Source organism: Pan troglodytes, chromosome 12 (genome assembly GCF_028858775.2).
Source record: "Pan troglodytes isolate AG18354 chromosome 12, NHGRI_mPanTro3-v2.0_pri, whole genome shotgun sequence".
Taxonomy (NCBI): Eukaryota; Metazoa; Chordata; class Mammalia; order Primates; family Hominidae; genus Pan; species Pan troglodytes.
Window position 1 is genome coordinate 22,669,817 of NC_072410.2, and position 20,797 is coordinate 22,690,613.

A 20,797-nucleotide genomic window follows, 5' to 3' on the forward strand; every position below is an offset into this window, starting at 1 on the left:
ACAAATGCTGAACTTGATAGAAAGCTGAAGGGCCACTGATTCATTCTGAAATCTAAATAGACTGCTACTCTGAGTAGAGATTTCTCGCTCCCAACCAGAGGGCCTCCATCAGAAGCACTAAGACAGGGCTCATGGAGTGTTGGCTTTGTCAGCAGTGGACAGCACCTCCATTGTGAAGGACGCAGCATGGGCTGTGATGGTGGATGCATGTCACCCACTGAACTAGACGGGAGCTTCTGATCTTATAGGAAATTGGCATGGCTGTTAAAGGCTTAGTGCCAGTTCACAGGCACTACCTGACAAGAATGGGATGCTGTCCTCCAGGATGCAGGAGGCACTTGGGATCAAGCACTTTTACACGACACTTTGTCCCCAGTAGAAAGCCCTCAGGTCTGGAAACCAAGATGTGCTGACTCCAGCTCCCAGAAGCCAACTTGGAGCATCTGTGCTTCCCATGCCCTGAATTCTGAGCTCTGCAGGTTGAAAGGTCTGGGTTTCCAAAGGGAAATTTTTCCCTGGGGACACAGCAACCCAATCCCTCACTCAAACTCAAAGTAAGGGAGTGAACTGCCAAGGTCACAGACTAACGTGGGCCTACGCTAGGCCCCAGGCCTCCTGGATCCCTGCCTCTGGCCTGACCACGGTCTCAGGCAGGACCACTGCTTCCGATTCACACAACTGCCGCCAATGCCCTTTCACAGAGATCATGGCCTCCGAAGGGTGGAGTCAGGCCAGGCAGTGTGGGAGCGTCCAGAAGATTCAGCACAGCATGCATGAGGCGAGCACCTGCACCCAGCTGACACTCCCTGTGGGGAGGGAGGGCTTACGGCTGGGGAGAAGGAGAAGGGTGGGTGTGTGTGTTGGGAGGTGAGAGTCAGGCATTTCTCCATGCCCCAGGGCCCTTTTTCTTCCTCCTCCCAGTCCTGAGGTGGGGGCTCTGACTCCTAGCACTATGCATACAGTGCCCTTATTTCTAGGGGAGGAGGTGGAGATCCCTGCGGTCTGGCTAGGGAGGAGAGTGTGCTGTGTCTCACACCCCTCCATACCCAGGGAGAGTGAGGGGCGTGGCATTCCACACACCCCTGAGACCTAAGATCCCTAATATGGGCCTGGTGGCACACACTGTGGCCTGAAAGAGCAGTCGCTACTGCTCAGCAGATAACCAAGGTGCCAGCTGAGCAGAACCAGCCTCACAGGCCTGCAGAGGCTCAGATCTGCATGTTGGCCCAGACCCCAAAAATGGAACGGTAGGGTGCCCTCAAACCCATGCTCAAGGGTGCACAGGTGCCACCTGCCCCCAGATGCCGCCCCACCTGGGAGATTGTCCCTCCACTGTCACTGTGTCATGATGAAATCTTCAGAAGCCTGGGGATGTGGGGACTGGCCAGAGGCACCTGTGTCCCCAGCACTCAACACAGTTCCTGCACAAAGATGCTTGTGGAAGGAAGGAGGGAGGGAAGAAGGAAGGGAAAGAGGGAGGCAGGAGGGAGGGGAGGAAGGAAGGGCGGATTCTACTAGAGACCTTCTCTCATTCAGTGGTTCGATGCCACAGCCCACCATAAGGCTGTGCACGCCCAGTGTCTCGCTGGATGCTCATAGCTCAAGGGGCACTTGGGGGTGCTCCAGCCTGGGCACCAGAAGCTCTGCCGGGGCTGCATCTGATTCACATAACTGCAGCCACTGCCCTTAACTTTCCTCCATCGCCTTTGCTGAAGTCAGGATTCCAGCTGAGCCCCGTTCCTCCCTTGCCTCCCTCCCTGCCAAGATTTCTCATGCGGGCCTCTGAGGAGGTGGAGGCCTGCACCCCGCTATCAGGGAGCTCGCAAAAGTGAGTTTCCATCTGCCGAAGACCACCATGCACCCCTCGGTCCGAAAAATGCCACTGACTGACATGACTTTAGAATCTGGGAGTGCTGCACACTTGGTGGGGGAGGGGGAGGGAAGCCCCTTCTAGAAGGTCTGGGCTCTCCCTGGAGACTCTGATGAGGGTCTGAGGAAGTGGGATCCATCCTGTGCCGGCTGCTGTTTCCAAGACAGTCTCAGAAGCAGCAGGATTGACTACGGTTTGGGTGCCAGCAAGAGCAAGGAGGGCTCAGCATTTGGGGATTCGTAGCAAAAGAGGGGTGCAGCAAAGCGGCTCTGGGGCACTATTGGTGAGGAAGCAGTGCTCACTCAAGGGAGATCATCCTGGCATTTTCCAGCTATAGGTTGACGCCGGGAGAAATGGCATTTTCGGTGGATCCTGCAGCTATCAGAGTGTGTCCTCCCAGCGGGATTAACAGCTGGGCTGCTTTCTTCTCTTTTCAGTCCAGGCTGATTTTGACTGTCACAGAGAAAAGTGTTCAAGAAGATGTTGAAGAAATATTCACCCTGACTGCAAATCTCCACACTCAGGAGTATTCCTTCTATTTACTTTGTACCTCCTATAATAACAAGGACAGCCTTCTTCACATGGGTGTCATGCAAATGCATATAGAATAAATGAATGCATGCAAGAACGAATGAGTTATATGTTTTAAATAACGTTTTGGTTTTTTTAAAAATGTGCTAAATGTTTTAGGTATGTTAACTCCTTATGCCAACCTTATGAACACGTCATAGGACAATCTATTGTTATCCTCATTTTACAGATAAGGAAACGGAGGCTTTGAGGCATTAAGGCGCTTGCACAAGGTTGCAGCAAGTGTGGAATCGGGACCAGAAGACAGACAAGACAGGTTGGTCTGACTCCAGAACCTGCAGGCTGCGATGATACAGCTCAAGAGTGACACTGCTCCCTCAGAAGCCTGTGCCACCTCCTGTATTTCAGTTGTTTATTATTTTACTTTTTTATTATACTCCAGGTTCCTCAAAGGCAAAGGACCCTGTCCTAATTCATCCCCCCATTATCTTGCACAGAGCTCTGCTTGTAGTCTTTCATGGATACTTGATGATTCAATGAATAAAGAAGAAAGAGAGGGACAGAAGAGAAGGAGAGGATGGAAGGAAGGAAAGGAGGGAGGGGAAGGAAGGAGGGGGCTGTCATTTTGGTCAAATTTCCTTCATAAGGACAAGAGATGGGTAAGGCGAGCCCTTGTCTTTTGCGCCACCTGCTGGACATCCTCCAGTACTGCAGAGGACTGGAGAGCCCGGGTATGAGCTGCGAGCAGGATTTCCCTGCTTTCCAAAGATTTGGGATACATCAGCGACGTTGACAAGGCTTCGCTGAGAACCCAGGACGAATGGCTTCAAGACGACAAACCATAGGCCATATCATTGTGAAGCAGGACCACCCTAGATGTCTCTCCACTGTCACATGCCCTAGGCAGATTTGGACGTCCCTCTGTCAAAGAGGCCATTTGGAAGATCCTGTTGTCAACCAGCTCCATTTCCCCGCTGACCTACATAGCGACCCTTCTTCATCTCCGCTTGATCTTCAGGTGGCGCTGTGTCACACACTCTAGCTTTAAGTTTCTCTGTGCTCAGGCCTCTTTCTTGAGTGGCTATTACTTTAAAATATTTTATATTTAAAGATACTGGAGACCTTCACTTAAAGGAGCCCTGGAATGAGTCCTTTTATGAAGCCAAGGACCTTTTCACAAAGCCAAAGGATTTATCTTTATTGTACATTTAAAAGATTTTTTACAAAATCCTGGACACAGCTGTACAAATAGTAAAAGAGGATGAACTGATAATCTTTTACTGATCATGGTGAAACCAAAATCACCTAGTTTCACGGATATGTGGAAGGTTTCTCCTGGAGTCTGTAAGAGTGACAGCAGGTCAGAGAACGGATTAAGAGTCTGGGGAAATGAACTCTTGGGCAAACTTGCTTACTAGATACAAACCCAGTATAGTGCTCTGTCCTTCCCAACAATGGTGACAGCGGCCGCAGCTCCTTCCTCAAAAAGCATGTTTTCATGCTGCTTCCTCCATTTACAAGGAAGTATCAGTGGTTACCATGCCAAGGGAGAGTGGCTTTGTAACGTAGCTTTGGAAGCCTGAGTCCTGTGTCTCTGCCCCTTTGTTAGGTGCTGTAAGGTGAAGACTGTAGGATTTGAGCCATATCTAGTTTCAGATTTTGTCCCCAGCCCTCACTAGGTGTGGTTCAGTTAACCTAAGCTCACTAAACTTCACTTTCCTCACGTGTGAAATGGGATAACAAACTCTATCTGCCAGGGTTATTCTGAGGATAGATAAATTCATGTAAACGTAGTAAGCTCCAAAGAAATGGTAGCTGTTATTATCCCGAGTGGAGATGGGTGAGGCCTCTAGTAATCTATATCTTCATTCTCTTCTTCCTTCTAGGAATACGCTCAGCTTACAAACTACAGTTCCAATGGCCAATACGATAAAAGGAAGTGATTGGGTGAAACCTCAGGAAATGCTATTGAAGGGGAAGCTTATGCTTCTGACAGTTGGCCTCTGAGCTTTCCCTCTTCTTTCTTTTCCCTGCCTGGGACTCAGGAGTGAGAGGGGAGCTGAAGCAGATGTCGTGACCATGATGTAGGCTTGAGGAGAAATGCCATGTTTTAGGACTGGTGAAGCAGAAGACAGAGTTGGGGTCTCTCATGACATCTTGGGGCCTCCCCAGCAGCCCTGGACCACCTGCTTCTGAGAAATTTCAGATTACGTAAGAGAAAGACACCCCTACCTAACTGAAGCCCCCGTGACTCGGCATATGTTGGTAGCAGCCACATGCAGTTCCTCACCGGCTCACACATATTAGTGGGCGGCTTTAAGGAGAGACCTTGTCACACTCTGGCCCTCGCTGTCTTTATAAAATGTGGCCATGACTTTGATAACCCCATGGGCCCTCCCAGCTCTCACATGACAGCCCCCCATTTCCCCCTCCTGAGTCTGGGGGTGACTCAGTGCAGAGTTTCCTTGGTCTCATCTGTCTCTCTCTCTCCTTTCTCTACGATGCAGCAGCCTGGTTGGGGCCTAGAAGGCTTCAGGCCAGCCGTCCAGATCACCTGTTGCTGCCCCTCCAATGTGGCCCGAAGGGGTCGCTCTCAGCCCACCTTCAGAGCTGGAGGGTCCTTGTGGCCAGCAGGCTAGGTGGACATTGTCCCTGCACACTCAGCCCCGCCCTTCCCATTCCAAGCCGCCTCTGTTGCCTCTCCTCCTCAGTGGAATGAAAGCAAAACTTCACCAAAAGACAGCAATTGGAGAATTGCTTAAATGAAGAAGAAATAGCAGTCACAGCCCAATGTCCATCAAGTGGCTACATTTGGAATTGGCCACATGGGGTCACTGCACCCTCAGGAATGGAGGGACTTCGGCAGGGTGCCTCTGTCTCTGAAGCATGGACTGGAGAAAGCTGCTGCCTGTGGAAGGGATGGGAGATGCTCCTTTTCTGCAAAGTTGAGCTGCCTGGGACATGCTAAGTCCCTCCCCACAGCCAGGCGGGAAGGCGCTTAGTGTAAGGCCTTGAACCAGAGAACAGTCTTCCAAAATATTACTCTTACCGTGATTTTCATTGTTATTACAGGATTTTGGAATTCCTACGTACTCTTTCTGTTGTTGTTCACAGCTGATGAAATCTGTAGATCCTCTCTGTAAAAAGGTGTGAATATCAAATGCAATAAAACCAGGTCCTGGATGGTGAGTGAGTTTCTGGCTCTGTCTGCTGGGTCTGCTGGGTGCATGATGCCAAGTAGTGTGGTAGAGTCAAAGGACTGTGCTGCAGGCCCCAGGCCTGGGTTTAAATCTTTGCTGGCTAGGTGACCTTGGACAAGGTGCTTCACTTCTTGGAGCCTTGAAAGCCTTATTTATAGAATGAGAATTCTAATATCTACCTTGGTTTGGAGTTAATGTATATGGAGCGCCTATCAGTGCAAGGCACATAGTGAGCAATTAGTAAATGACCATGCTCTTCTCGGGTTAGGGAGCCCAGGAAGAAGAGAGGCTGGGGAGAAGGAGCTGAGCTCAGCTATATGTTCAGATGTAAGTTCTCAGTAGCCTGGGAAAGGCAGGTGCAGGTGGAGCTGGCTGTGAGCTCAGGAGACCTGAGGCCGCCACCTAGGGTGAGATACAGCTGCAGGTATGGGCATCAGCAGGTAACTGAAGCCACTATAAGTGATATATGCCAGTGCCTCTCAAGCCTTCACACACTCAGAAGCATCTGGGTTCACTGAAACACAGATTGCTGGGACACCCAATCCTGAATACTATGTGGTTGGAACCAGTTCTTTTAAGATGCACAACACAAGGCCTGGACTCACTGCTGTCTGATGCCTGGTCTAAAGCCAAGGGGGACCTTCAGAATTTCCATTTGGTTTGGAATTGTGCCTTAGGAAGTGTCTGGCACTGCCAAGCCCTGTACCTTGTTTGTTGCTTTATTATTGTTTGGTTTGTTTTTGTTTGTTTGTTTGAGATGGAGTCTTGCTCTGTCGCCCAGGCTGGAGTGCATTGGCACGATCTCAGCTCACTGCAACCTCCACCTCCCGGGTTCAAGCGATTCTCCTGCCTCAGCCTCCCAAGTAGCCGGGACTACAGGCACACACCACCACGCCCAGCTACTTTTTCTATTTTTAGTAGAGATGGGGTTTCACCATGTTGCATGGGCTTGTCCCGAACTCCTGACCCCAAGTGATCTGCCCGCCTCGGCCTCCCAAACTGCTGGGATTACAGGTGTGAGCCACCACTCCCGGCCTCGTTGCTTTATTTTTGCCTCCAAAATATTTCATTTGACCAATCCCTGGCTTTGAAACACTTGAAGATTATGGGTTTAAACAGTGGTTCTCAAAGCTCATTCCTGAGAGCAGCCATGTTTGCATCGCTTGGGAACTTGCCAGACATGCAGTCTTCGGCCCCATCCCAGATCTGCCAAATGAGAAGCTCTGGGGTGGGGACCAGCCAGCTGGGTTCTAACAAACCTGCAGCAGCCACGCATATGCTCGAGAGTCAGAAAAGCACTGCTCTAGAGAAAGGGTGGCTTGTGGCCATGCCTCAGCCATTCTCCTGCTGGTGAAGTCTGCCCCCAGCACCAGCTTCCTTAAGGTGACCCTTCCCTCTTCGGCGTTCCCAACCCCTACCTTTCCTGCTGCCCCCCATCAGACTCCAGGTGCTACTTGCTCATTCCTCCATCCCCTGCTCTGGCATCTAGCAGTGGGTAGCGATGAGTTCATCAGGTGTGCCAATTTTTCCTGGCGGTGTAAGGGGAGTAATAAGGTCCCATCCCAGATTCACCTGCAAAAAAAAAAAAAAAAAAAAAAAAAAAAAAAAAAAAAAATTGCATGCATTCTTAAGAACCTTAAAAAAGAGAAAGTACCACAAGGATGTATGCAGATGTGGGGATAGTCCGTGGCCTTTGGACACCCCTCAGATGGCTAATGTACAGACTGCCATTGGTGGGGCCATCATAATAGCAGTCCTAATAATGATGATGACGAGGACAGCCACAGCATCTGACATCTGTGGGCTCCTCACTGCAAGCCCATGGGCTCCACAACTATTATCCCATTTTACAGAGGAGGGAAGGCAGACTCAAGGAGCTTAGGTGACCCTGCTGCCATTCACACATCTGAGGACTGAGGGAGCAGGCTTTCCACCCCAGCCAGAGTTACCCCTGCCCTACACCAATGCCGTCCCCAGCTCTCTGCCCCCCAGACCCCATGGGGTGTCTCTGAAGAGACAATGCTAGCAGGAAGACAGCTTAATTGGAAGACATTTTCTTTAGGCCAACCAAGTCTATGCATCTTACATTATCTGGGCACATCTGTGGAATGAGCATCCTCCAGGAGGATGCCTCCAGGATCCTGAGCATGCAGCCAGGAGTGGGAGGGGCAGGAGCACTGTGCCCACAGGTGAATGATGGACCGTGAATGTCAAGTTCGAACTTTAGATGAGAAGGCGCTCCTCTCCTGGGGTGACAAAGAAGGGGAAATTTCTTCCTTCTGATCCATGAGAAGAGAGAAAAGGGCCCCACCCCCAGCACCCTGTATACAGTAGGTGCTCAGGAAATACAAATTGAACCCATGACTGCTCATCCGCCCAGGGCCGCCGAGTCTGGATTACTGGTTTGGTTTTTCCGGGAGTCGTGTTTTCTAAGGACTCTGTTTTCTCTTGCCATGAAAATGTGCCTATTTTTAGCTTTGATTCGTGCAGGCTGCAGCATGAATCACCTAAAATGCCCTGCTAGAAAGAGCTGGGATTAGAGAGCAGGTAGTTGAATTGGACTCAGCGTCCCTGCATGAATGCAGGACCCTGAAGACCCTGGCATCTGGAAGGTGGAGGGCAGAAGGAACGCCCATGCCTTGTAGAGGGAGGGCTCTGGGCCTCCTGGGTATCTGACCCTCCTGTGTGTATTTAGTCCAGAAAAAGCAGGTTTTCACACAGTTCTTCAGTCTGATGAAATTCCACCTTCAAAAGGCCCTAAATCCAAAAGCTAAAATGCAATAAAAGCAAATAAGATGCAAAGCCACGGGAGTGATTTTTTTAGTTTAATTGGGAGCCTTCCTGGCTCACTCCTCATTCTCCTTGCTCCAAATTTCTCCAGCTTCTCTGGCCAGGGTCCCAACCACACTATAAAACTACCAATGACACCACCCAGGGTGCCAGGGACAGCTCAGGGCCCTTTGCATGTGCTGCCTCCAAGGTGGGCCCTGGCCTGGCCCCACTGCCTAGATGGAGACACAGGCACAAACAGACAAGTTGGCCTGCCCAGGGTTGTATAGGGGGCAGTGGCACAACTAAGGATCTGAGCCAGAAGATCAATGCCACTTATTGGTCTCTCTCATTGGCACGGGCCCTTCCTTTCCTCATCACGCCCTGGCACCCACCTGGGAGGAGCTGTGATGGCCAATCTTATGTGTCAACTTGACTGGGCCACAGGGTGCCCAGATGTTTAGGCAGACATGATTCCAGGTGTTTCTGTGAGGTTGTTTTTGCGTGAGATTTACATTTAAGCCAATAGAGAGAGTAAAGCAGATGGCCCTCCGTAATGTGAGGTGAGGGGGTTGCAATCAACTGAGAGCCCAGATAGAACAAAAAGGCTGAGGAAGAGGGTGCCTCTCCTACCTGACTGCCTTCATTTGAATGGGGACATCAGCTTTTCCTGGTTCTCCAATAACTTTCCGTCTGTGGACTCTAACTGGGACATCAGGCCTGTGGATTTGCCAGCCTCCACAATTGCGACAGCCAATTCCCTAGAATAACTATATTTCTGTGAATACAGATACACACTTTCTATTGGTCCTGTTTTTCCAGGGAACCCTCATCTAGGAGCTTTTCAGTTCTATGCTTTTTGCAGCCCCAGGACACTTAGTGAAGCACCAAAGCCGTGGTGGGGACAACAAAGGTCTTTTGAACCCAGGGGACCCCCTTCCCAGTGGACCCTCGTCCCTGAGAAGAGCGTTTGCTCCTCCCTGCCCTCCAGGAAGGGCTGTGGGAGGAAGCGCAGGCCCAGGAGGTGGGCAGGTTGGTGGGTGAGCGGGGTCAGGACTGGAGGTCAGGAGCGATTGGGGGCCAGTGATGGACCGGTGGGAGCAGAGGGGATGTCAGCCTGTGGCCCCCAAGCAGAGGTCGGAATGCAGCCTCCCCGTCAGATGAGGCCCCTGACACTGGGGGCACCAGCAGAGACCAGGTGGGGGCCGGGGTGGCAGCCAACCCTAGTGTCCCAAGGGGCACCCCAGGGCATAGCAGACTCGCTGCAACATCTGTTTCTTATCACTTAGTCAGAAAACAACATATTAACTCAGAAAACAACAATGAAGCACCTCCCTTGCCCAGGCTCTGTGACGGGCCCTGGGTACAGGAAAGTGAGCAAAGCCCAGGCCTGCCCTTAAGGGAAGACAGACACAGCATCGCCCCCAATATTAATATTAGCACCTTCCATGGAGCTCAGCGCGCCACGAACTGTTCCTGGTATTATTCTAGCCCCATGTACAGTCGCCCCCTTATCCATGGGAGAAAAGTTCCAAGACCCCCACTGGATGCCTGAAACTGAGGTAGTACCAAATCCTACAATACTGCTTTTTCCTAAATGTGCATACCTAGGATAAAGTTCAATTTATAAATTAGGCAGAGAAAGAGATTAACAACTAATAATAATAACAAAATAGAACAATTCTAACGATATACTGTAATACAGTTATGTGAATGTGGCCTCTTTCTTTCTCAGAATATCTGATTGTACTGCACTCACCCTTCCTGCGATGAGCGAGATGGTGAAATGCAGGCATGATGAGACAAATGGAGGGAGTGGACAGAACAAGAGTCTAATATGCTGCTCAGAACGGCAGCAAAGAAAAACTTAGGAATTGCTTATTTCTGAAAATTTCCATTTCATATTTTTGAACCATCATTGATGACTGCTAACCGACACTGTGGAAGATGAAGCCATGAACAAGAGAGGCTACTGTATGATATTATTCATTTCATCTTCCCAGCAGCCCCGTGGAGGAGGTACTATTACCCCATTTTATATATGAGGAAACTGAGGCACAGAGAGGTTAAGTGATTGGCCTAAGGTCACACAGCTCTCAAGGGCCAGATCTGGGGTGTGTACCCAGGTAGTCTGGCTCTACTTAATGATAAAAAATTATAACGCAATACTAAAGTGCAACCCTAAGGTGTGCAGCAGGCGCAGTGGATGAACAGATGGGGCGTTCCACGTGGATGGGCAGTTATGGACCGAACGTTTGTGCCCCCCAGAGTCTCATGTTGAAGTCTTAACCCTGCAGTGTAATGGCTTTGTACTGGGAGGTGGGTCTTTGGGAGGTAATTGAGGCATGAGGGTGGAGCCCCCATAAATGACATTGGAGTCGTTATAGAAGTGACCCCCGAGAGCTCTCTTGCCCTCTTTCCACCATGTGAGGACACATAAGAAGCTGACAGAGGGCCGTCGCCAGAGCCTGACCATGTGGCCCCTGACCTGAGACTTCCAGCCTCCAGAACTGTGAGCATCAGTGTTTATCTTGAAGCCTCTCAGTCTATGGTAATTTGTTATTGCAGCCCCAACTGACCAAGACGCTAAGGGCTTCACCGAAGGGGAGAGGCCAGGCAGGGTCCTGAGGCAAGGGTAGGAGCTTGCCAGCAGGTGGTGGTGAGGCCACAGAGTCCTGATTCAAGGCAGAGGCAAGAACTTCACGTTGGAGAGCGAGCCCAAGGCCGGGAGGCTGAGGGGAAATTGGGAGAAGTCAGGAAGGCTGGGTTGTAGGAAGCTAGCCATGGCCACTTGGATCCAGAGGGCCCCTCTACAGAGGGGAGAAAGGCCAAGAGTCACACCAAGGTACCACACAGTCACCTGACATGGCACATCTGGCCGGGCAGGGGCTGCGAGAGCCGCCCATTTGGGCAGGGAGCCGTCATTCAGGACTGACATTGTTCACAGCGGAGCTTGTGGTGGTGATGAAAAGAGGGCTAAACTTGAGTTAGTTTTCTTCTCATTTTAAATTCTCTATAGACAATGCACCTCGTGCTTCCTGTGCTCAGGCCAGCCACTCCCACCACCATTGGTTAAAAAATAAAAAGGCCGGGCGCAGTGGCTCACGCCTGTAATCCCAGCACTCTGGGAGGCCGAGATGGGCAGATCACGAGGTCTGGAGATCAAGACCATCCTGGCTAACATGCTGAAACACCATCTCTACTAAAAAAATACAGGTGTGGTGGCGGGCACCTGTGGTCCCAGCTACTTGGGAGGCTGAGGCAGGAGAATGGCGTGAACCTGGGAGGCAGAGCTTGCAGTGAGCCAAGATCATGCCACTGCACTCCAGCCTGGGTGACAGAGCAAGACTCCATCTCAAAAAAAGACGAAGAAGAAGAACCTTTGGAACAGCTGGGTCATCCGGGCAGAGTGTTTGGTTTGGTCGCTGTTTTTTTGGGTGTTTTTTTTTTTGTTCATTTAAGCCTGGATTCCTTAGTATATATAGGGTAACATTCCCTTAAGACAACTTAAATACAATGTCAGCCACACATGCAAGCCACATGGGTAATCGAGTAGCCATATTTTTTAAAAGTGAAGAGAAACAGATGAAACCAATTTTAATATTACTTTATTTCACTTAATATATTAAATATCTAAAAATTAGCATTTCAACATGTAATCCATAGAAAAACTATTCATGAGCTATTTTCCTTTGTTTTGTCTTTGAAATCTGGTGTGGGTTTTCAACTCGGCACCCACCTCCGCTCGACTCTCCACCCCTCCAGCACCCAACAGCTGTGTGCAGCAAGTGGCCTGGGACAGGGCAGCACAGCCCGGCGCCTCTAAAATGAGCCCAGATCAAGCTGTGGCCACTCAGACCATATCAGTCCCTTTGAGTTTTTGGTCTGCTTGTTTTTGTCATTCAATAGGACCTTCACTGAGTCAGCAGGCGTGTACCAATAAGCCCTAAATATTAAGAACACATTGACGTGATTCCCAGGGTAGCAACATCTCCTTACTTGAAAAGCACAACCCAAACGCAGGCCTTGCAAAGTGGAGTAGCCGATGCTGAGAGAAGAGCTGCTTCCACCGCTTTCATCAGCACCATAATCAAAAGGCATGAGAGGCTGCAGCTGAAGGGAGGGGAGGGAAGTGGTCAAGACCAGGAGTGATCAGCTGGGACCTCTACAACCAGCGTTCAGGGCGGACATGGGTCTCTCTGCTTTCCTGCTCTCTTTGGCTCCACTGTTCATTTTGAAAGCCATGCCGCTTCATGTCGGTAAAGGAACTGGTCCTAAGGTCAGCCCAGGGAAAAGCATGTTAATAGATCCTCCAGACCTCAGGTTCTAAAGAACTGAACAGCATTTTCCTAAGATGCCTCAGGAGCCACCTAAGCCACTGGGCAGGAAAGCCTGCCAAGTCTTTTTCAGGGCCAGAAGCAAGGTTTCACCAACCGGGCCCCTCCACCCTGGCCCAGGGACTCACATTCTACGGAGCTGGGGCTCTGCTGAGCACAGCTCTCCCCTGGGCTGGAACGCCCATCTGGCGGCCTGCCCTGGCTCAGGAGGAGACAAGCCTGGGAGGTCATCCATGAAAACTCCACACTGCCTCCTGGGCGCTCGCTTCTTTCTTCTGACCCCCAAAACATATATACACAGGACTCTTCGACTTTTAGAACGGCTTTGATAATCCCTGCAAGGAGAGACTGGGTTACAGAAAGCACAAAAGTGGTCAATTTGCAAAGGTTCCCAAACCTTGGTAAGTTCTTCTAGTTCCTGACTTCTACCTGGGATGGCAGATGGCAACTTGACAGGACCCAGGGACGGATTTTTGAAATGAAATGTTGCATACTACAGAAAAGCCCTGTGAATATAATCCCACCTTTGGCCCCATTGTTGACTCTATCAAATCCTAACATGTTTATGGATTTGATTCATATTTATTTTTAAGACGTGAACAATTATAGGTAGTATGGTATAATAAAGAACAATAAAAATAATAGGTTTGTGAGTGCTGGTGTATCCTTCCCCCAACGTCTGTGTGTGTGCACACATGCACACATAGGCACATGCATTCATGCACACTCACACACACACACACACACACACAGGCAGTGAGTGAGCCCTCAGATCCGGCCTTTAGCCTGGGAAACTCCTCATTCTGTACAGGCTGTAGAGACCACCGACAATGGAGCTTGTTTGAGGAACTAAAGATGTAAAAAGGAATATAAGCCAGTGGGGTGCGGTGGCTCACACCCGTAATCCCAACACTTTGGGAGGCCAAGGTGGGTGGATTGCCTGAGCTCAGGAGTTTGAGACCAGCCTGGGCAACATGGTGAAACCCCGTCTCTACTAAAATACAAAAAATTAGCCGAATGTGGTTGCGTGCACCTGTAATCCCAGCTATTCAGGAGGCTGAGACAGGAGAATCGCTTGAACCCAGGAAGTGGAGGTTGCAGTGAGCCGAGATTGCGCCACTGCACTCCAGCCTGGGTGACAGAGCAAGACTCCATCTCAGAAAAAAAAAAAAAAAAAAAGGAATCTAAGCCATTCACTTTACCCTTAAACTTGGCTACATACTTTGTGCTGTTTGTCTGCTGTTCCTCAGTAAAAAAGTGAAAATCACCTTAACCAAGCGTGTGTTCTTACTCACCCCAGTCCTCAAACACTGACCAACCTTCCACAGTGTCCTATATATATATATATATCTCCTGCAACCTGTGGTTAGGCCCAGCTTTATTGGTAATTAACATTGTGTAACTGTGCCTCAATTTACAGGTCTATCCTCTTTCCAGTGAACATTTGGGTTCTTTCCTTTTCCCGAACTAAACAAAGCTACAATTATTAACATTGTTTATGGCCGGGCACACTGGCTCACATCTGTAATCCCAACACTTTGGGAGGCCAAGGCGGGAGGATCACTTGAGGTCAGGAGTTTGAGACCAGCCTGACCAACATGTAGACATGACCACGTCTCTATTGAAAATACAAAAATTAGCCAGGTGTGGTGGTGCGCACCTGTAATCCCAGCTACTCGGGAGGCTGCGGCAGGAGAATTGCTTGAACCTGGGAGGCACAGGTTGCAGTGAGCCATGACGGTGCCACTGCACTCCAGCCTGGGCAACAGAGCAAGACTTCATCTCAAAAAACAAACAAACAAAAAACATTGTTTACCAGTGCTGTTGTGAAACGCTTTTGATTTCAGGTGATCTGATGTAATTGAAAGGTGTCTCACTGTGGTTTTTATTTGCCTTCTGATTCTAGCACAGCTGAGGATTTTTTTTTTTTTTTGACAGGGTTTCACTCTGTCATCCAGGCTGGAGTGCAGTGGTACGATGGTGGCTCACTGCGGCCTCAACCTTCTGGGCTTAGATGATCTTCCCACCTCAGCCTCCTGAGTAGCTGGGACTCCAGGCACATGCCACCACACCCAGCTAAGTTTTTATAGAGATGGGGTTTTGCCATGTTTCCCATGCCAGTCTCGAACGCCTGGGCTCAAGTGATCCTCTTGCCTTGGCCTCCCAAAGTGCTGGGATTACAGAGGTGAGCCACCGCGCCTAGCCACAGCTGAGGATCCTTTCATAGGCCATTGATCATCCTGCTTTCTTCTATGAATTGCCTGTCATGCCCTTGGTATGGACAGTTTTTTAACGTAGGAGTGTCATGCCTGACATGGTAAAGGAAAGGTCCAGTATCTTCCAATGGGAATGTCTTCCCAGGAGAATGACCCCAACAAAGGAGGCATTCGGTAAAGGCATGGACCACCCCAAGAGCCAGGGGATTTGTTCAGTCAGCACCTGAGCCTCCTCTTGCAGGTGTTCTAACAGAATGAGGCCAAATGTTGACTTCACTTGCAGCGATCCCTCTGCACAGTCCCTTTGAGGAACCTAAAACCTTTGCAGGTGGAAATGACGTGTTTTCAAAGTGAGCACGTGCATCACCAGGTTGCGCTGAGGGAAAACGATTTCTATTCGCTTTCTGTGGCAGCCGAGATAAATTACACAAAATGTTGACGTAAAACAAGGAAAGTGTGTTATCTCACAACTGTGGAAGCCAGAAGTCCAAAATCAAGGTACTGGCAGGGCCATGCACCCTCTAGAAACAGCGCGGGGAAGCTGCTCTTACCCCTTCCAGCTTCTGGTGGTTGTCGGCCTTCCTTGACTTATGGCTGTGATTCTCCAATCTCTGCCTCCCTCTTCACAGGACCTTCTCCTCTGTGTGTCTCATATAAGACACTTGCCATTGTGAGATTTTTATGAAGGGAGTGTGTGTGTGTGTGTGTGTGTGTGTGTGTGTGTGAGAGAGAGAAAGAGAGAGAGAGACAAAGAGGCTGAAGGAGGGTGAAGGAAGGGCTGGTATTTTAAGCCATCCATGACCTTTTCACTGCTCTGCTGTGTGACCTGGGCCCGTTAGTTCACCTCTCTGAACCTCCTCTTCTCCACCCTATGAAGTGGATCCAATGACCGCCAGCTCTTGGAGTCTGGAGCATTGATGTGGGTGTGAAAGCACCTGGCGTGTGGTCATTACTCAACACATAACTTTGAACTTTGCTCTTTTAAAGGAAAGATGCTTACAATCTGGAGGGAAGATAAGATTCAGTGCTTAAAATGATAGCGAACATTTCCATGTGTCCGAAGCTGCTCCCAGCACATTACATGTATTCATTCACTTTATCCTCTTCATGACTCTCTGAGACAGGCACTATGACCCTCCTCATTTTGCAGATGGGGAAACTGAGGCCCAAGGTCACAGAGCTGCTGCATGTTAAGCTGTCTCTCAGGAGAAGGAATGTGCTAAGGGAGGAGAAAGAAGCTCAGTGTGGACTTGAGGACTCAAAGAAAGAGAATTGCTCTGGTTGGAGAAATGCAGGAAGAAATTCAGGAAGGCTTCAGGACCTTGGTGACCATTGACGTTGATGGAGGTGGGTGTGAAGTGAAAGCCTTTGAGGTCCCTGCCCATGGACAGAGGAGTCTGCTCTTCGCAGCAGTTTCTACTGTCACACCTCCTTCACCTTCACTGGCCTTTCCAGAGCTTCAGGGAAGCAACCCTGACCCCTGACCCCCTCCAACAGGGAGGAGGTGATTCAGCCAGGCCAGATGTCAGAGCCCAAATGTCCTTTCCCAAGGATAATAACTGTGGTTATTGTCCAAACTGAGATACTTTGGTGGGGTGGGAGTTGTAACCATTAAGCCAGGATAAGAGGTGTCATCTGTGACTATCTCAGCAAACCAGGTCAGAGAGTCACTTTGTCACTTTAGCAGCAGCTGCCTGAACCTATAGAACATAAATTGCAGCTCGACAGGCCCCTCCTGGACAGACAATGTGTTCAAGCAGAGTTTTGGGATAGTGGGGATCCCTGGTAAATGTGGCCCCAACCAAATAGAATTGGGTGACAAGACAGCCTGGAGAAATCCTGTGCGGGGGCAGCAGGGAGAGGCAAAGGCACCCACTTGCCCAGACATGCCTTCTTAACACACCCTGCACCACCTTCTGTGTTTTAAAGATAACAAAAGGCCAAAGGCAAAGATCTGAGCAGATGCCTCAGAGAAGATATATAGACGGCAAATGAGCAGATGAAAAGATAATCCACATCATATGTCATCAGAGAAATGCAAATTAAAACAACGAGACACACCTACTGGATACCACACACCTATCAGAATGGCCCAAATCCAGGGCACAGATAGCAGCAAATGCGGTGAGGACGTGGAGCAATAGGAACTCTCATTCATTGCTGTTAGGAAGCAAAATATGCGAACTGTGAAAAACAGCTTGGTGGTTTCCTTCAAAACTAAACATCCCCTTACCACACAATCCAGCAATCATGCTCCTTGGTATTTGTGCAGATGAACCGAAAACTAATGTCTGCACAGAAACCTGAGCACACATGTTTATAGCAGCCGTGTTTATCATTGCCAAAACTTGGAAGTAACCAAGATGTCCTTCAGAAGGTGAAGGGATAAATAAACTGATACATGCTGGCCGGGCATGGTGGCTCACACCTGTAATCCCAGCCTTTTGGGAGGCCGAGGTGGGCAAATCACTTGAGGTCAGTTTGAGAGGCCAAGGCGGGCGAATCATTGAGGTCAGGAGTTCGAGACCAGCCTGGCCAACACGGTGAAATCCCATCTCTACTGAAAATACAAAAATTAGCCAGGCGTGCTGATGGGCACCTGTAATCCCAGCTACTCAGGAGGCTGAGTCAGGAGAATAGCTTGAGCACGGAAGGTGGTGGTTGCAGTGAGCTGAGATCCCGCCACTGCACTCCAGCCTGGGCGACAGACTGGGACTGCATCAAAATAAATAAATAAATAAGGATATATCCAGACAATGGAATATTATTCGGCACTAAAAACAACTGAGGTACCAAGCTATGAAGTGAAATGGAGGAAATGTAAATGCTTCCAATTATGTGGCATTATGGGAAGGACAAAACAATGCAGACAGTAAAAAGATCAGTGGTTGCCTGGGATTGGAGGAAAGGACAGATGAACAGGAGGAGCATGGGAAATTTTAGGGCGGGCAAACTATTCTGTTAAAATGGTGGACGCATGTCATTACCTGCTCTCCACACCCATAGAATGTACAACACCAAGAATGAACCCTAATGCTAACACTGGGCTTTGGGTGATGATCATGTGCCCATGGGGGTTCATCAGTTGTCACAAATGGATAACCGATGGGGGATGTGAGTAGCTGGGGAGGCTGTGCATGTGCTTGGGCAGGGGGGACGTGGGAAACCTCTGTACTTTCCTCTCGATTTTGCTGGAAACTAACACTTCTCTAAAAAAAAAAAAAAAACTGTTTTTTTTTAAACTACCATCTTAAACAAAAAGAGGAGGCCCCAGGTAAAAGACCTCAACCCATAACTTTCCACTGAGAAGGGACTTTCTCACTGGTGGAAGGAGGACACAACGGGTCATTATTTGAGTAATCCAGGCAGGAGACCCTGCCTGGATTGAGTAATCTAGGCGTCTGCTTCAGCCATGAGACCGCCTCAGGTGAAAATAGCTTTGCGGTTGTTTTTCTTCTTTTCACCCGATGGGTCTTTGGGGGTTTGTGGCATGCCCCACATAACAATGAACTCTCAGTTCCCCTTTCTCATTCTCCCCAGGGAGCCGAGGTGCCCTGCCGGGGAGAGGGGCCACCTGTACCAGGTGTGAGAGGAGCCGCACCTGGACCCAGGCCCTGCATCCTCGTCCTGCCTCTGCATCCAGCATCCCTGCAGGAAGCCCTGTCTGCAGAAGGGCTGAAAAGTAGCCTTGCTGTGAAAGTGCTTGTGTGTCCCTGAAGGGAGAAGCAAGTCACAGTCAGGGCACTGGTTCCTGTCATCTGGTGCAACACAAAGCAGGCCCCAGGACATGGGGTGCAGACGGGAGCACAGACAGGGTGGGTGCTACTGGGGTGCTCAGGTAGCTTGAGGAGGATGGAGATGGCAAACTTTCCTTCATCATTCCAGGGCCACATTTAGGGCCGGAGGACCAGCAGGTCCCCAAAGCCTCCAATGCTTCTGGAGGCCAGTGGCGAGCAGTGTCCAGGGACCCCACAGCCACCACTGAGGCCCACCTGCTCATCCCTCAGCTGGGTGTCCACTGGCGGCCACACTTCAGGTCTCCGGGACGCGGAGTTTGGGCTTCTCTCCAGAGCGGAAGTTATCCAAGTGCCCTCGGCATCCCACGGATTTGCTTTGTCTCTGAGGGAAGAATTAAGGAGTGTTAGCATGATATCAGAAAACTGCTAATTATGGTGAAGAGCTAACACGGCAATCTGGGAACTTGTGGAGCTCTAGTTAGTGATGACAGAAGAGGAAAATATTTGACTGTTTTGTGCTGCACCCAGGTTCTCAGGAGGCGGCAAGAGATGAGAGTTGGCCCTGTGCCATGCTCGGAGCCCCTGGTCCTAGAGATGCTGCTTTCCCCGTGGGAGTTCGGAGCAGAGGCAGTCAGCTGGGAAGCTCAGGATGGAGTGAGGAAGGAGAGCGACTTAGGGTGCTTGGGTTGCAGAGATCTGACGCCCCAAGAGAGACTGGCTGTGGCCTGTGCCCACCCCAAACTCACATACACTGTTGTGCTCACACACGTGTACACACTCACACACATTTCAACACTCGCACGCCCAAGCTCACACACCACACTCACACGCCTTAGTCACACACACATACACACATTAACACACATACACACTCACATTTGCACATCCACACACACAGTTATGCACCACAGACACACACTCCCAAGTTCACACACCACTATCACACACATCTCTTCACACACACACACTCACCTACACACTCTCACACATGGAACACCGACACACTCTCCATTACGCACCTGCCCTCTCTCACACACACGCACAAACACACACATTTCAAGCCGAATTAGAGCTCTTTTTTTGGTCCCACAAAGAAAACGGTAACCTCAGCATCCTGGTCTCAACGAGAACTGGGTGCATGATTCCATCCAACCCCAAGGGGGAAAATGAGGAAATGGGTCCTCCATGTCCTCAGACACTGGAGAACAGAAGTATATGCCAGCTCTAACGGGCACCACACATGAACAGGAGGGATTGAAACAGAAAAGGGGTTACTCCTGATGCGTGGCATTGACAGAGCCCAGTTCTGCCTCATGCCAAGCACCATCTCGCCCCTTGATGATGGAAAATGATTGCATGTCTTGTTTCCTGGCCCCCATCTCTGTCTTGGTACAGAGTAAAGACTTGAGCCTCCCTTCTAAAGACAGGAGTCCCGCTGAGCTGACCCACCAGCTGACAGATGAAGACATGACATCTGCTGACCAAGTTCCCCAAGACCCCTTGAGACTCAATTTCTGAAGAGGGTCTGCTGGGAATATCCTGTCTCCATGCTCTGCCCCCACTGTTGGGACACCCTCAGCCTCTGTGGAGCCTCTTGGCCTGACAGCGGGGCTGGATGACTGGCCACCTCTTGACTGTGCCAGCACCTCTACTGCCATGTTCTGCCTGGGGGACTGGAGTTCCTTCTAGCCCTAGCAGAGGGGACTACTCCTAGGATCTGTCCCACCCCATAGCTGGAGTCCTCCCAGTCTACGGGGGTCAGCCCATGTGACCAGCAGACTCCTAAAACATGAAGGCCTTTTATTTAGAGAGCTCAGTGAAGGATACGACCAGAGAAATGAGCATCAAGGCTGAGATGAGGGAGCCACACTGGGATACAGCCCAAATTAGTTTTGACCCCCCTGCAAATCCTGCCTTGTCCCTTCTCTCAGTTAACTGAAAACCCAATAGCAGTTAAGTTCAATTCAGAAGCTGAACACCAAGCCAGGCATTGTATAAACGCCTGGGACCAGCAGTGAGTAAAAGACTAAAAAAACATGGCCTTTGCCCTGTGGGATTTGTCTATGGGGAAGATGGATATTAAGCAAGTGTGAAAGTATGAAAAACCTCTGTGTGTGTGGGTGGGTGTATTAGAGCT

At 49.9% G+C, this 20,797-nt stretch overlaps 1 long non-coding RNA gene across 1 annotated transcript in view; it reads right to left on the reverse strand.

Annotated features, from left to right (window-relative positions):
- Positions 1 to 15,891: 15,891 nt before the first annotated feature.
- LOC743149 (uncharacterized) overlaps positions 15,892 to 20,797 on the reverse strand; it is a 42,053-nt gene continuing 37,147 nt past the window's right edge. Inside the window, exons 2-3 of the long non-coding RNA XR_001714634.3 lie at positions 18,916 to 19,042; positions 15,892 to 17,083 (exon numbers count right to left, since the gene is read on the reverse strand). This is a non-coding gene — a long non-coding RNA (uncharacterized LOC743149). The remainder of the gene's footprint in view (positions 17,084 to 18,915; positions 19,043 to 20,797) is intronic.